We start from the raw sequence: 13,625 nt of genomic DNA, 5'->3' as shown, positions 1-13,625 counted from the left end.
AGCCGCTGGGCCCACACTCCCCGAGTCAGCTGTGCTGGAATAGGAAGGAGACATGATACCTCCAGCCCAAGTCAGTCCCCGCTGCCTAGAGAGGCCCAAGAGCTGCGGGGCCCAAGCACCCCAAGTCAATCATGCCAGAACAGGCAAGTGCCATGGGACCCCAGGCCCAGGCCAGTCCTCACTGCCCAGTGAGGCCTGAGAGCCGCCAGACCCACACACCCTAAGCCATCCATGCTAGAACAGGCAGTGCCATGGGACACCCCCCCAGCCCAGGCTACTCCCCACTGCCCAGAATTGGCAGTCTCTTCAGGATCCAGGCCAGACATCAGGGTGGAACTAGTGGACTGTGATACGCCCTGCCACAGTGACTAAACACCAAATGAAAGATACCAGAAATATGAAGAATCAAGAAAGTACATCACCACCAAAAGAAAATAATAACTCTCAAGCTCTAGATCTTATAGAACAGGAAGTACTTGAAATGACTAACAAGGAATTTCAAGTAACAATTCTAAGGAAACTGAGATACAAGAAAACTCCGTTAGACAACACAACAAAATGAGAAAAAATATACAGGACCTGAAAGAAGAAATGTACAAAGAATTCCATGCCCTGAAAGGGAATGTAGCAGAACTTCTGGAGGTGACGGATTCATTCAAGGAAATAAAAAACACAACAGAGTCTAACCAGCAGGCTAGAGAAAGCAGAAGAGGGAATTTCTGACATTGAAGACAAGCTGTTTCAATTCACACAGGTGGGCCAGAAAAAAGAAAAAGAATCATAAATATATATGCACCCAATGTCAGAGCAGCCAGATTTATAAAGCAAACACTATTAGATCTAAAGTATGAGATAGACACTAACACCGTAATAGTGGGGGACCTGAACACCCCACTCTGAACACTGGACAGATCATCTGGGCAAAAACTGAATAGAGAAACACAAGATCTAAACAACACTTTAGACCAATTGGATTTGGCAGATATCTACAGAACATTCGATCCAACAACCAATACGAGGTCCCTTATAGGTGACTTGCCACTTCTCTCTTGCAGCTTTTAAGGTTCTCTCTTTGTCTTTGAATTTTGCTAGTTTGACTATAACATATTTTGGAGAGGACCTTTTTGGCTTGAATATGTTTGGGGATCTTTGGTAGAATATTCATTATTATTATCAGCACATGGAACATTCTCCAGCAAAGACCACATGTTAGGTCAGAAAGCAAGTCTCAACAAATTCAAAAAACTGGAATTATTCCATGTATTTTTCCAGATCACAATGTATTAAAATTAGAAATCAATAACAAACAAAACTCTGGAAACCATACAAACACATGGAAATTAAACATCATTCCACTTAATGACATACGGGACCATTCCACTTCTCTATGGAATTCCATCCACTTATGTACTCCATAATTTTAGGCTATTAGTTTCAGTGTTTGTATTTTATCTTCTTGCTATACAAGTAAATTGAACTCCTCACATGAAGTGAGCCCTAATCATTGTTTGTATTTTAGGATGACTTATTCTAAAATAAATATATATTTGTCAAAGAGACTCTGAACCAATCATGTCTTTCATAACTTCTGGCATTATCTTCCTTTAAAATTACCTTGTCCTTATGATTAGGTTCTTTGCTTAGGGCTTGTGGGGTGAAGAAACAGAACCATATTAAGTTTGTTTTGGTTTTCCAATCTGAACATTCCTTTCTGGGTAAAAACAAGTTATCTCCATGTGAGTTTCTCGACAGTCATGTTGTGCTTTCATTTCTACCATTTTATGTTTGATTCCTACTTGGGTATGAGGCAAAGCTTTCATCCGGACAAGAAGTGGGGCGAGAAATTTTGGTAGGTAGTGCCAGGCAGGCAGGTCATTTTGAGATATCCCTTCCCCTCCTTGCCTTTCCAAGAGCTCGCAGCTGTCCCTAACACGGATTTCGACCCCTCTTTATCCCTGGCTCTCTTGCTATTTCTTCGCATTTTCAATACCCTCTCCATTGACTCACTCTGTCCCTCACTGTTTCAGGTGGATACATGATTTACACTGAAAAGAACGGCACGGTGTGTTTTGGAGTTGGGTATTCACAAGTATGAACTCAAGAGCTCTCTTCTGGGACCTAGGAGGTCTCAAATATCTTAGAGTCCAGCTGCCGAAACAGCTCTACTGAGGGAAGAACATGAAGCTTACCTCCATCTATGCTTGGGTCTTACAACTGAGTCTTCTGCTCCAACCAATGAGTTTTGATACAATCCTAACTAGATATTTTCCTCCAATGTCAGAGGAAAGTATTTTGAGGAATCTCGATGATTGAGCTTTGTGACTGCTCCCCTGTTTCAATAGGATGCATATACTATATGGTTATTAATTTAACCATAAAATGAAGCCCTGCACATTTTTTTAAATATGTAAAATTAAATGTTATCTATAAAATGTTTTCAGAGAAATTCTCTATTCTTTATCAATAATTCTAAGTTTTACAGCCCTTTCTAAGATATGTTTCTTTCCATCATTGTTGATTTTGACTTGTGTTTTCTTGCCCTATGTAGAGACTGGTAACCTCTGATTGTGAGCTATGTAATGGATCATCATCAGTCGTGTCTTGTGGGCCTATACTGAGGAAGTATAAAACCTACATGAACTATTCTAGAGCTCAAAAAATGCCCTGTGATTTCATCTCACAGTTTTCTCAGATCTTTTTGTCCTTCCTGGGGTTGATTATTTTTTCTGATTTTCCTTCTCTGCCTTTCTGTCTATCATTATATACCTGTTTTCTATTTCTTGTTATTGTGCTTCCATGGCAGTACATGGATTAAGATAAAATTCACAAACTTCGGACTTTTAGAATTCAAATTTAAATTTTTTGGTTTGCTAATACACCATAATATATACTGTCATTAACTTACTATGCCTTTTTGAAATCGATTCGCTCTTTATAACAATATCTTTTTTAAAAAAAAATCATTAATGTTAATGCAAAAGAAGTATCATAAGAAAAACAAAATATATATAAAAACTGTGCCCCATAATATGCTGTTGTGAAATGTAAAGTAGATCTACAGTTGATAGGAATCAACGAAGAAATGGAAAGGTAATATAAATAAGCTTAAACAGGATAAACTCTCTATACTCCATTCTTTAGGGAGAAGACTAAAATTGTTCATGGCCAATAAATAATAAAGGAAGAATCCACTTGGTGATGTTAGGTTGAATATCAGGAATATTCCACTGGATGTTGCTGAGTTTGAGATGGAGTTGAAGATCAGGGTCAAAAGGATGACCAAGATGTTTTAATTTTCATGTTAAGACAGCAAATAACATAAATACCAGAGAGAAAATGTCAACTTCAATGAAATTCTTGACAATGGTTGAATTGTAAAAACTACTAAAAAATCAATATAAGTGACCATTGGACTTGTTAACATGGAGTTAATAGTGACCTTAACAAGAAAAGTCTAATTTAAAAATGGAAGTCTGTCTGGAGAGGGAGGTAGAGAAGAGCCAAAGATTGGGGACATGCCTTACTTGTAATGCTGCTATAAAAGAAAATAAAAATGTGTAATACTAGCTGAAAAAAAAGGAGGTGACACCAATGGAGCATTTTTGTTCTTTTGCTTTAGTTTGTCTGCTTTTCTTTTTTAGTAGAAGAGATACTTAAACACATTTGAATGCTTTGGAGAATATCCATGAGAGAATTCAAAAAAAAAAAAAATACTTAACACAAGAGAGAAGGTGATTAGGCATATATTCCTTAAGAAAACAAGATAGGACAGGATCTAAAGCACAACTGAGGAAGAGACTCTTAATAGGAGAATTCTCCACTTTAGCAGCTTAAGAGTGATGTGGATAAAGATAGAGCTAAGATGTAAATTTGTGGTCGGGATACATATAAATTTCTTGTCTGTCTACTTTTATATTCTCAAGGAATTATGAGTTCAGACAATCCCTTGAACCTGAGTCAGGCATAAAATATGAGGAAGGAATAAAAAATGGTGGAGATTTGGAAGGGTTGTCTCAGAAAACTGGACAACAAATGTGTTAGGAAGAATGTGTCTGTTTCTTTGACACTGTTAAAGGTTCATCTGAGTTTTCCACCATGAATTTAAAGTAAAACAAGGAAGACTGGGTGCATGTTATCCAGCATTATCCAGCTGCTATAGCATGGTGGGAGATAAGACAGAGATTGCATTCAGCAGGGTTGAGATTAGGTGAGCAAATTACAAAAGAGTAAGGGGATGATCTTGCAGGGCAACATGGTCTAACATACATAATGTGAGCCTCATATGTTAATTTAAGATTTTCTAGTAGCCACATTTTAAAAAGCAAAATGATAAAAATGAAATTAATTTTAATGATATATTTTGTTTGACATAATGTATCCAAAATATTATTTCAACATGTAGTCAACATAAAATTTGTTGAGATATTTTACATTTGTTTTTGTGATAAGTTTTCAAAAGTCAGTATATACTTCACACTTAACTGAACATCTCAATTCAGATGCTAAATTTCCATGGAAATACTTGGTCCGTATTACATTACCTAAAATACATTGTTAAGTAAGTAGATATATTTACCCAAGTTTCCCCAAACATATTTAAAAGGTTTTAAAAATTGGACAATGCAGTTTTTGAAGATGGACATGTAATTTAAGATTTCTATAGTGGGAAGGGGGTCACTGAGAATGAGAATATAATGATTTCAGTGGATTGGAAGTCTAGATGATAAAATAACAGAATGTGGGGGTCAGTAGCCTAACAGTATGGATAGCTACAAGGTGGTAATGAGAGAAAGAGGCATATTTTGAAGGTGGACCCATCATTCATGATGACAATGTCCAGAGTGTAACACAGGAGTCTTGGCTGCAGTGGAATGGAAGAAAATTTTGAAAGAAAGTGAGCCAAAATGCCAGGTACCGCTCAAGCTTTATTAAAAGAAGAATATCTGTTGGGCTGCATTCAAAATGGAGGGCAGCACCAGTCGTGGGGGTGGGAGAGCTTATAGAGACTATAGGGAAGGCTGATGTAATCAGCGAGAGGTGTTGGTGCTGGAGTGGAAGATAAGGCTGGCAGATGCAATCAGGTTTAAGGTTGCACCCACGCAGAAGTAGAGGAGTTTCTATTTCTCAGAAACGATGAAGTTTCTCATAAGGAAAAGCCTGGTAGCTATTTTGTGCTCATTGTGTGTAAAATGGCACTGGACATGTCCAAGATCCATCACATGTCATTGGAAATAAAGACGGCAAAGATCTAAGGGCATGGAGCTTTAGTTGGGTCACCCACATAGATGCTTAAGTCAAGGTGGATAGAGACAGGAAAAGGGGAGGAGAGAATGGATGTAAGCCAAGAGCCCAGGCCCCAAATGAAGGAGGAAATTTAAGCAGGATTCTGGTAATGACTGCTGAAGAAATAGTAGCAGGAGTTATAGTCTGATAGTATGGGCTACAAGTGAACTGGGTATCTTTTAATGAGAAGGGGATTAAATGGAGTCCGTTAACATCAGAAGATGCAGTGTTTCCTGTATCCATTGGAGAGCAAATAGGAAAAGGAGAGAAAAATATTAAGGAGGATGTTAGAAAGGACAAGTGCCAACCTAAGGCTTTTGTCACAATTGAGTGCAGAGTTACAAGCCAGATATGATGTTGGCCAGCATCCCCTGGGTTCTTGGGAAAACACATAGTAGGAGGAAGAGACAAAGTACTAAATAAAATTCAGTTCAGTTATTCCAAGGATGAATATTGACTTGGAAAACTGGAAATAGAGGTGTGTAGTGGATTGAATTATGTCCCCCCAAAATTCCCTGAAGCTTGAATTTTGTTCCCCAAGTTTTATGTATTAGAAACTTAACCACCACTGTGACTGTTAAGAGGATGGGAAATCCTATTACGGTAATTGAATGGTGGGGCCTTGAAGAGGTGATTGGATCATAGGACCATGCAGTAGTGAATGGATTAAAAATGGTGGTCAGGGGCATGGTTCTGAGGGCTTTAAAAAAGAGAGAGTCTGTCTTGCTCTCTCTTTGCTTCCACCATCATGCAATGTGAGACCCCTGGGTCACTGTCACCAGCACCAGATGGACTTTGGACTTCCCAGGCTCAGAAACTGCAAGCAATAAATTTCATTTTTTTTTTTTTTTTATAAATCACCCAGTTCCAGGTATTTTGTTATAAACAACAAAAATGGAATAATACAAGGTGGTAAGGGTTTTATCATGGCTGAGGTTAAGATATTTTCCAGGTGGAAGAGAAAGGCCAACAATTTACAAACAATCCGGTTTTGCTGCTAAATATCAGACATGGTGCTAAAGAGGGCAGTAAAGAGTACAGCCTGGGAACCAGGATGAAAAACTGTCTCTAACCCTCACAGGAAAGAGCTTGCTACAAAGCAGTGGCTCTACCTGGAGACCCCAAAACACAGCTACATGCACAAATACAAGATGCAGACACTTTATTAAACCGTTTTTTATACAGATGGACCTAACACATGAGGTAGCAAAGCCAGGACAGCTCCCTGCACAAACACAAAGGACAGGGCAAAGTCCAGAGGCCAGCATCTTTCTGAAGTGGGCCTGGACCTAGTAGTGTTCTAAACCCAAGCCAGGGGCAGCTTCTCTGAGGTCTTGTATGTGAGCATCTTGGAGATCAGATTCAGGGCTCAGTAAGGCATTGCTGAGGGAAATTAAATTGCTACTGATGAGGCTTCAGGAAGAAAAAAGCAAATTTGATAGTGCTCCCTGCTCCATGAATCCATTCCTGACCCCTGTTTATGACCATATAAGCTGCCTCTGGTTACATTCAGATGGTTCAAACACAGCAACCATCATAGAATATCTCCCCCATAAATGCCCCAGGTTGTACCCATCCTCCTAGAGGATGTGTCTGTAGGTCTTACTGTGTGTAGTATTCTTGAAGGACAGATTTCCCACCAGAAGCTCATAGCACAGCACCCCAATGTGCATCAGATCCACCTTTTGACTATATGTTCTCCCCACAATCACTTCAGGGGAGTAGGTAGTCCAGAGCCCCACACAATATTTTTTCTAGAGCAGGGTAAAGCAGTGAGCACTAAGCAAAAGCCTAATGGGTTTTGGAGATTCTTTTTCCCCAGCCATAAGTGAGCTGAGAGCTGCAGTACCTCTGGAAGCTCTGGAAAGGAGCAGTTATGTAACTTGTCCACGGCCACAAAGCACATGAGACAGAGATCTGACGCCAGGCAGACTGGCTCCAGAGGCCAGGCTCCTGAGTGTTCCACTAAGGAAGAAATGGCTCAGAGCCCAGTACAGGGCCAGCAGCCTTGGAGAACATCAGCTGTGGAGAAAAAGGTATGTGAGTGGGAGGACTTACACCTCAGACAACAGTAGCCACTGGGAGGGGCTAACTTGGTGATTCCGAGACTTTGGCATTGCATGAACCAGTAAAAAATAAAAACCTGGAAAACCCACAGTGTTATTTGGTGAACTAAAGACATTTATACAGACATCATGTAGCATCTACTCTCACCAGTATTTTACAAAATAAAGGAATTTTAATACCGAAGAAGACAGAGGACATCATCTCACAATCAAGGGCCATCTTCTAAATTGAGACTCAGTACATTGGCTGAATTTTCCTTTATTACCAAGGACTGAGATGCTGTGAGAATTAAATAAGTGGAGTGTGGACAGTGGCTAGAGCAGACTTGACACCTGGTCAGTGCTCATGGCATTTCTTCTCTTTGTACTGCCCCATGAAAGAAGGCGGAAAAGGAACAGCTGGTCAGGCTGCCCATCAATGCCTTTTGATGATGTGTCCGTGCACCCTCTACAATAATCTCCCATACCAGTGGAGGATTTTGGCCCATGCCTTAGGAAAAAAGGGACCATCCTGTAGGCACCCAGGAAACACAGAGACTTTAACTTTAAACAGAGACTGCATTTTTTTCAAAAAGATACCATGTGACAATGATGGCAAATACTTCCTGAGGGCCTATCTGACTCACCCTCCTTCTGGAGAACAGCTCACCACCAACAGCCATGGCTAACTGGGCTGTGGAGATCCCCTCATCCAACCAAGTTGGGCCAGTCAGCTACCCTCTGGTAGAAATTTAGGCTAAGGATCTCAGACTGAGGCCAGCCAGTGATGGGCACTGGGGTGAAAGGTGGAGGGAAATATGGGCTCAGGTGGCTGATTCCTGCTGCAAGGATGTCCACATGGGCAAGTCAATTTGCAAAGAGAGTAAAGATGTTAAACTTGCAGGGAAAAGTAGAGGAAAGGAATCTGTGGGCCTTAGCGAATGAGAATTGGGATGGCCAATTTCTGCCTCAAATTCACTGCAGCAGAAAAAGCCAATCAGCAAAGAGCAGCATGAAGAGACACAAAGCGACAAGTAGTGACAGTAGATACCACAGCCAGGACACATCATGGTTCCTTTCAGTTCTTGATTTCAGTTTCTCATCGGGCCCAGGTGGAAATTTTGCCTTTGACTTCTGCAATATATCCCCATTCCCTTCTAATAGATTCTCCCTTTGTTCTGAATCATTTTGAAGAGGACTCTGATTTTAGCCCCACCAATACCTGGGAGAGACAGATGGAGACCAGGCAGGATGTGAGACACATACAGGGCGGGATCTGAAGGGAGGAGGAAGGGCAGGCCCTCTAGCCAGGCCTGAATAAAGGAGGAGGCTACATGTTCCTTGAGTGGGGACAGATGAGGGCCCACCCAGCAAGACCAAATGCCCCGGGTCTGCAGCATCATCTCCTGGTACAGGGTCCTCTGGGCCGGGTCCTCTGGATGAATGTCATAACCACATCCTCAAAGGTTACCAAACCCTAGAAAGTCAAAGAGGAGCAAGGACATTGACCTTGTGGCCATAGGATAGAATTAGAGTCTGTCACTCAGTCACAGAAAAAGATCCAGATGGACTTAAAGTCTGAAATCCTGTGTACCTCCTGAGGACCTGAGCTGGTCTCAAGGGGGAAGTGGATGCTGCCTTTGAACAAGATGCAATTGTGTTAGAGTGAAAAGTCTTCTGTAGGGGAAACCATTGGAGAATGACATAAGTCAATAATAAACCCATGGGCTCTGAGAGGAGCAGACAGTAAAAACCCTAGGACACAAGAGGAAAGAGGAAGTAATAAGAATAATTGTAACACCAGTAATGGGAGCAGGAGCAGCTGCTGCTGAGCCTTACTGGTCCTCACTATGTGCCTGGCTCCGTGCTGAGCACTTTACATGTCATATTAAAGTGACTAAATGTCCCCAGCTCAGGAGCCAGACTCCCAGGTTTGTATCCAGCCCTTGAATCTGACACTTAAGGGCTGTGTCACCCTGGAGCAGTCAGTTCATTTCTCTAAGCTGCAATTTCTACATGAAAATACTAACATTTCCCGCTTCACCAGGTTGTTGTGAGAATCAAAGAGAAGATGCCCACAAGGCAAACACGGTAATGCCTGGCACATATATGTGCTTGGTGTGTTTTTGCTACTTTTATGAATCTCCCCACAGCCTGCGAGGTAAACACTCTCATCATTTCCATGTCAGTAGAGCCTCAGCCAGTGACCTGAGGCTCAGGGAGCTCTAGCAAGTTGCCCAAAGCCAAATGAGCAGAGATCTGAATCCAGGTCCCTCCGGTTCAGGGTCTTTGTGTGTAGTCTCCATACACCTCCATCACCACAACGACGGTGTGATGAACATCCAGCAAAGGATCACACCATCTTGTCCTCTGAGACATGTCTGTGCAGATGGAGGGACTCTCAGCAACCCTCCAGGCCCTCTCATGCCTCCTTGAATGACACATATCCCTGCCTCTGTCCACATGCTTCCCTCTGCCTGCAATACCCTGTGTGCCTTCCCCATTCCTAAGTCTACCTGCCAGAGGGAAACCTGCCCTCCCTGCAAAGTTGACTTAGGTGTCACCCCCAGGCCTTCCCAGCTCACTGTGAGTATTATGGTTAAAAGTGGAAGTTAACATTCTGGGTTTAAATGTCTGCTAAGAACCTTAGGAGCTGTGTGACCTTGGGCAAGTAACTTAATATCTCTGAGCCTCAAATTTCTCTTCTGTAAAGCAGGAATAATAACAGAATCTAACTCTGAGAAGATGAGAGTTAAATGGCGTGGTACATAGTAACTACCCTTCAGTTTATATCAAGGGCTCAGTGAAGGCCAGCTATTACGGTTGTTTTGTTATTAGTTAGTATTTTTCCTATTTGATCTCCCAGCAACCTGGAAAAGCTCAACCCAGCCGACATCTCTGCTCTTCTAATTGTGCCAAATTCTCTGCACAAAAATGCCAATACAAGGGCAGGCACGGACAGGGGCTATTTTAGTTAGAACTGCCAGGAAAGGCCTCTCCAAAGAGGTGATATTTGAGCAGAGCCTGGAAGGATATGAAAGGGCAGCCAAGGAGAGATCTGGGGACAGTGTCCCAGTCACAGGGAACACCACCAGCAAAATCTGGGAAGAGCTTGGCATGTTCAGGTCAGTGTGGCTGGAGGCAGTGAACAAGGAAAGAATGGAAGGAGACAAGGTCAGAGAGGGCCACCCAGCACAGGTTAAGTGGGGCCTTGCAAGGCATGGTAGGGGGGTTGGATTTATGACTAAGTGTGATGGGAGCACCATTCCCTTATCAGCCATTTACTGAGCACCTGTAACAAACCTAGCACTGCTCTAGGCCTGGGGATAGAGCACAAACAGGAGCTCACATTCTGGGGTTGGAGACAGATCATCTACAAGGAACTGAATAATGAGCAAGAGACTGTCAGAGGGCTCCAAAGGTTCTGAAGGCAACAGAAGAAGATTGTGGAGACCAGAGATATTGGGGAGGGGGGGTAACTTTCCATACAGCAACCAAGGAAAGCTTCCTGGAGAAGTGAACACTGGGGTAAGCCTGGAATGAAGTGAAGGATAGTGCCACATGGACAACAAATGAAAAAAAAAGGCAAATCCTGATGGCAATGAGAGTAAACAGGCAAGTGCTAGACAGTAACCCTGCACTGACATGTGTTTGCATCCAGAGGGACACCAAGTTCCTGCACACTGTCACTACTGAGTATTGTAATGGATTTGCTTTTCAAATCTAAGTAAATGTCTTCCACAATAAAATCTACTCACGACTGTCTGTGGCAAGCCAGCTCTACTTGCAAGCAGATAGCAATGGCCAAATTAATTTCAGTGCCCTGCCTGGCTTTCGGTTTGTCCTAGGGCCCTCCCTGACCTAGCAGACCAGCAATTCTGAAAGCATTGTTCTCACCTCAGCTGTGATCACAGCTCTCTTCCCCTTTCCCAGCCAGGCCTGAGGCTAGGGAGGTCTAGGGGCTGGATTCCCCCTGGGATCAGCCCCTAACTCAGACCCAGGGTATCGCCTTCTAGGTATTTTCTGCCCTACATTCAGCTAGGTTTAGGGTTTACCCTATTTCTCTATGGCAATGACAAATGGTGTACTAGGAAACTGTGTCCCTGGCTCTGTGAATGGGGATGAGGCTCCCACAATTCCTAAAGATGACACACCCAGATTTCCATGGCCACCACCCTGACATGTCTACACGAGGTGACCTGTGTTCAGGAGTACAGGCCCTGGGGGCTCCTAATGTTCACAGCCTCTAAACTGAGCCTCACCCCTTTCAGGCTAAGGCACTGGGTGAGCAGCTTCACACCTCAGAGCATCAAGGATCAAGGTGTACAGTGAAAAAAGGAAGATAATAATTCCCTTGCGGGCTCTTTGTGAAGTAACAATAAATATTCCACTAATTCACTGGTTTCCAAATTCTGATCCCTGGACCAGCAACATCAGCATAAGCATCACGTGGGAATTTGTTGGAAATGCAAATTATTGGGTCCGGCTCAGATGCACTGAATCAGAAACTCTGGTGGTGGGGCCCAGCAATCTGTGCTTTAACAAGCTGTTCCAGAGGATTTGCTTGGATGTTCACTCAAGCTTGAAAACCAAGGTTCTAATTCAAAGTTCAGTGACTAAAATGGAAAAGTACATCTACCTACCTAAAGGAAGGTGATGTAAAAGTGTTCAGCACAGGGCCTGGCACATAACACTAAATACATAAGAGCTGCTATTATTAGTAGTCTTATGATTGATATCATCATCATCATCATGTCACAAGGCTCTTCATAAAGGGATGTGGGAGGGTAATTCAGTGATGTCACTTTGGAGAGACATTGGCACTATTTGTCAAAACATAAATGTAATGACTCCCTGACTCAGCACGTAGATTCATAGGTAATGATTTAAAACTTCACACAAAAGCACACTTTTCTGCCATTTGACACATTTATTGATTTTTTTTAAAAAACAGCACACGGGGGTTTCATAAAATACAGGTAAACCTCTTGACACATTCTGACAGACCACATGATTCAATATTTGGGGACATCCGGACTAACTGTTCTCAGGCCTGAGTGGGGAGTGGAGTTGACATGATTGCAAGCTCATGACACAAGATGATATGCTACTATTCATCTCAAATTCTCAGGAAGCTGGGGGAATCCCCCCCACTCCCACCTTCTTTTTTGGCAACTCACCCAGAACCAAGTACAAATGTGTGACCATAAAATGGCTCTGCCTGATGTCCAGTGGCTCAGGTTCACCAGATCCTAACCTCGTCAAGACACAATCAGTCCATCCTCGGAACCTACAGTCCTCAAAGCAGCACTATTCTAGAGAAGTGTGAGAACTAGTACTACTAATGTCCAAGTAAGCGACCTCAAGGAGCACAAATGACAGAACATAATGAAGAAACAATTACAAGTCCAGTGCAGAGGAATGGTTAAGTGTGAACTTCAGAGTAGATCGGCTGGGTTCAAATTATACAGCGCTGCCTCTTACCAGCTGCAGGAACTTGGACAAGGACTCAACCTCCCTATGCCTTGATATCCTCATCTGTGAAATGGGCATAATGAAATCCATCTCAAAGAGCCATTGTTGATATCAAGTGCCAAGTGCTAAGTACTAGCTTTTATTATCCACAAGATTAACATTTTCGTAAATGTTTTTGGTGTAAATAAGGTGATTCGCTTTTGAAAATGTGGCTGTTTATCCTGCTTTTTAAGCATTTACGAAACTGTAATATTTAAAACTTTTGATTTTAGTCAAATGCTTAAAGGTATAGTAATTTTTCAAAGAGAAAGAATTTGAATACATTTGTTTAAATCTGTAAGTTTTAAATTTCTACTGTACGTATTTATTTAGAGAAATGTTTTAAAAAGCAAGTATTTCATAAATAAGTCATTGAATTTGGTGTGTGGACCTGCACAAGCTAGTAGGATGCCAGCTCTGTAATGAAGGTGAGCTCACTCAGGGCCCTTCCACTGGAGCACTGGATCATCCCTCCTGCTGGGGGCTTAATTTGGTGCCCCTGCCCTGGGCTGGGTCTGGGCTGCTCCACTATCATAGCTGACTTCCTCCTTGGTCACAGAAAGTGGACACGAGGTCCTGCTGAGCCCACAGTGGTGAATATATGCCATCCCACATAGCTTGGTCTCCATCCTTGGCCCTGCTCCGTACCGATGACAGCCTTACCTTCCTTCAGATAATAGCCAGAATCCACTGGGAAGGAAGGACCCACCCCTTTTGCCTACCCTCCTATCTCACTTCAGGCATATCTGAAATAATCTTGATTCCTTCTCCTAAATCTGATCG

The sequence above is a fragment of the Galeopterus variegatus genome, unplaced genomic scaffold (genome assembly GCF_000696425.1).
Source record: "Galeopterus variegatus unplaced genomic scaffold, G_variegatus-3.0.2 Scaffold644, whole genome shotgun sequence".
Classification (NCBI taxonomy): Eukaryota; Metazoa; Chordata; class Mammalia; order Dermoptera; family Cynocephalidae; genus Galeopterus; species Galeopterus variegatus.
This window is presented reverse-complemented; position numbering follows the sequence as displayed.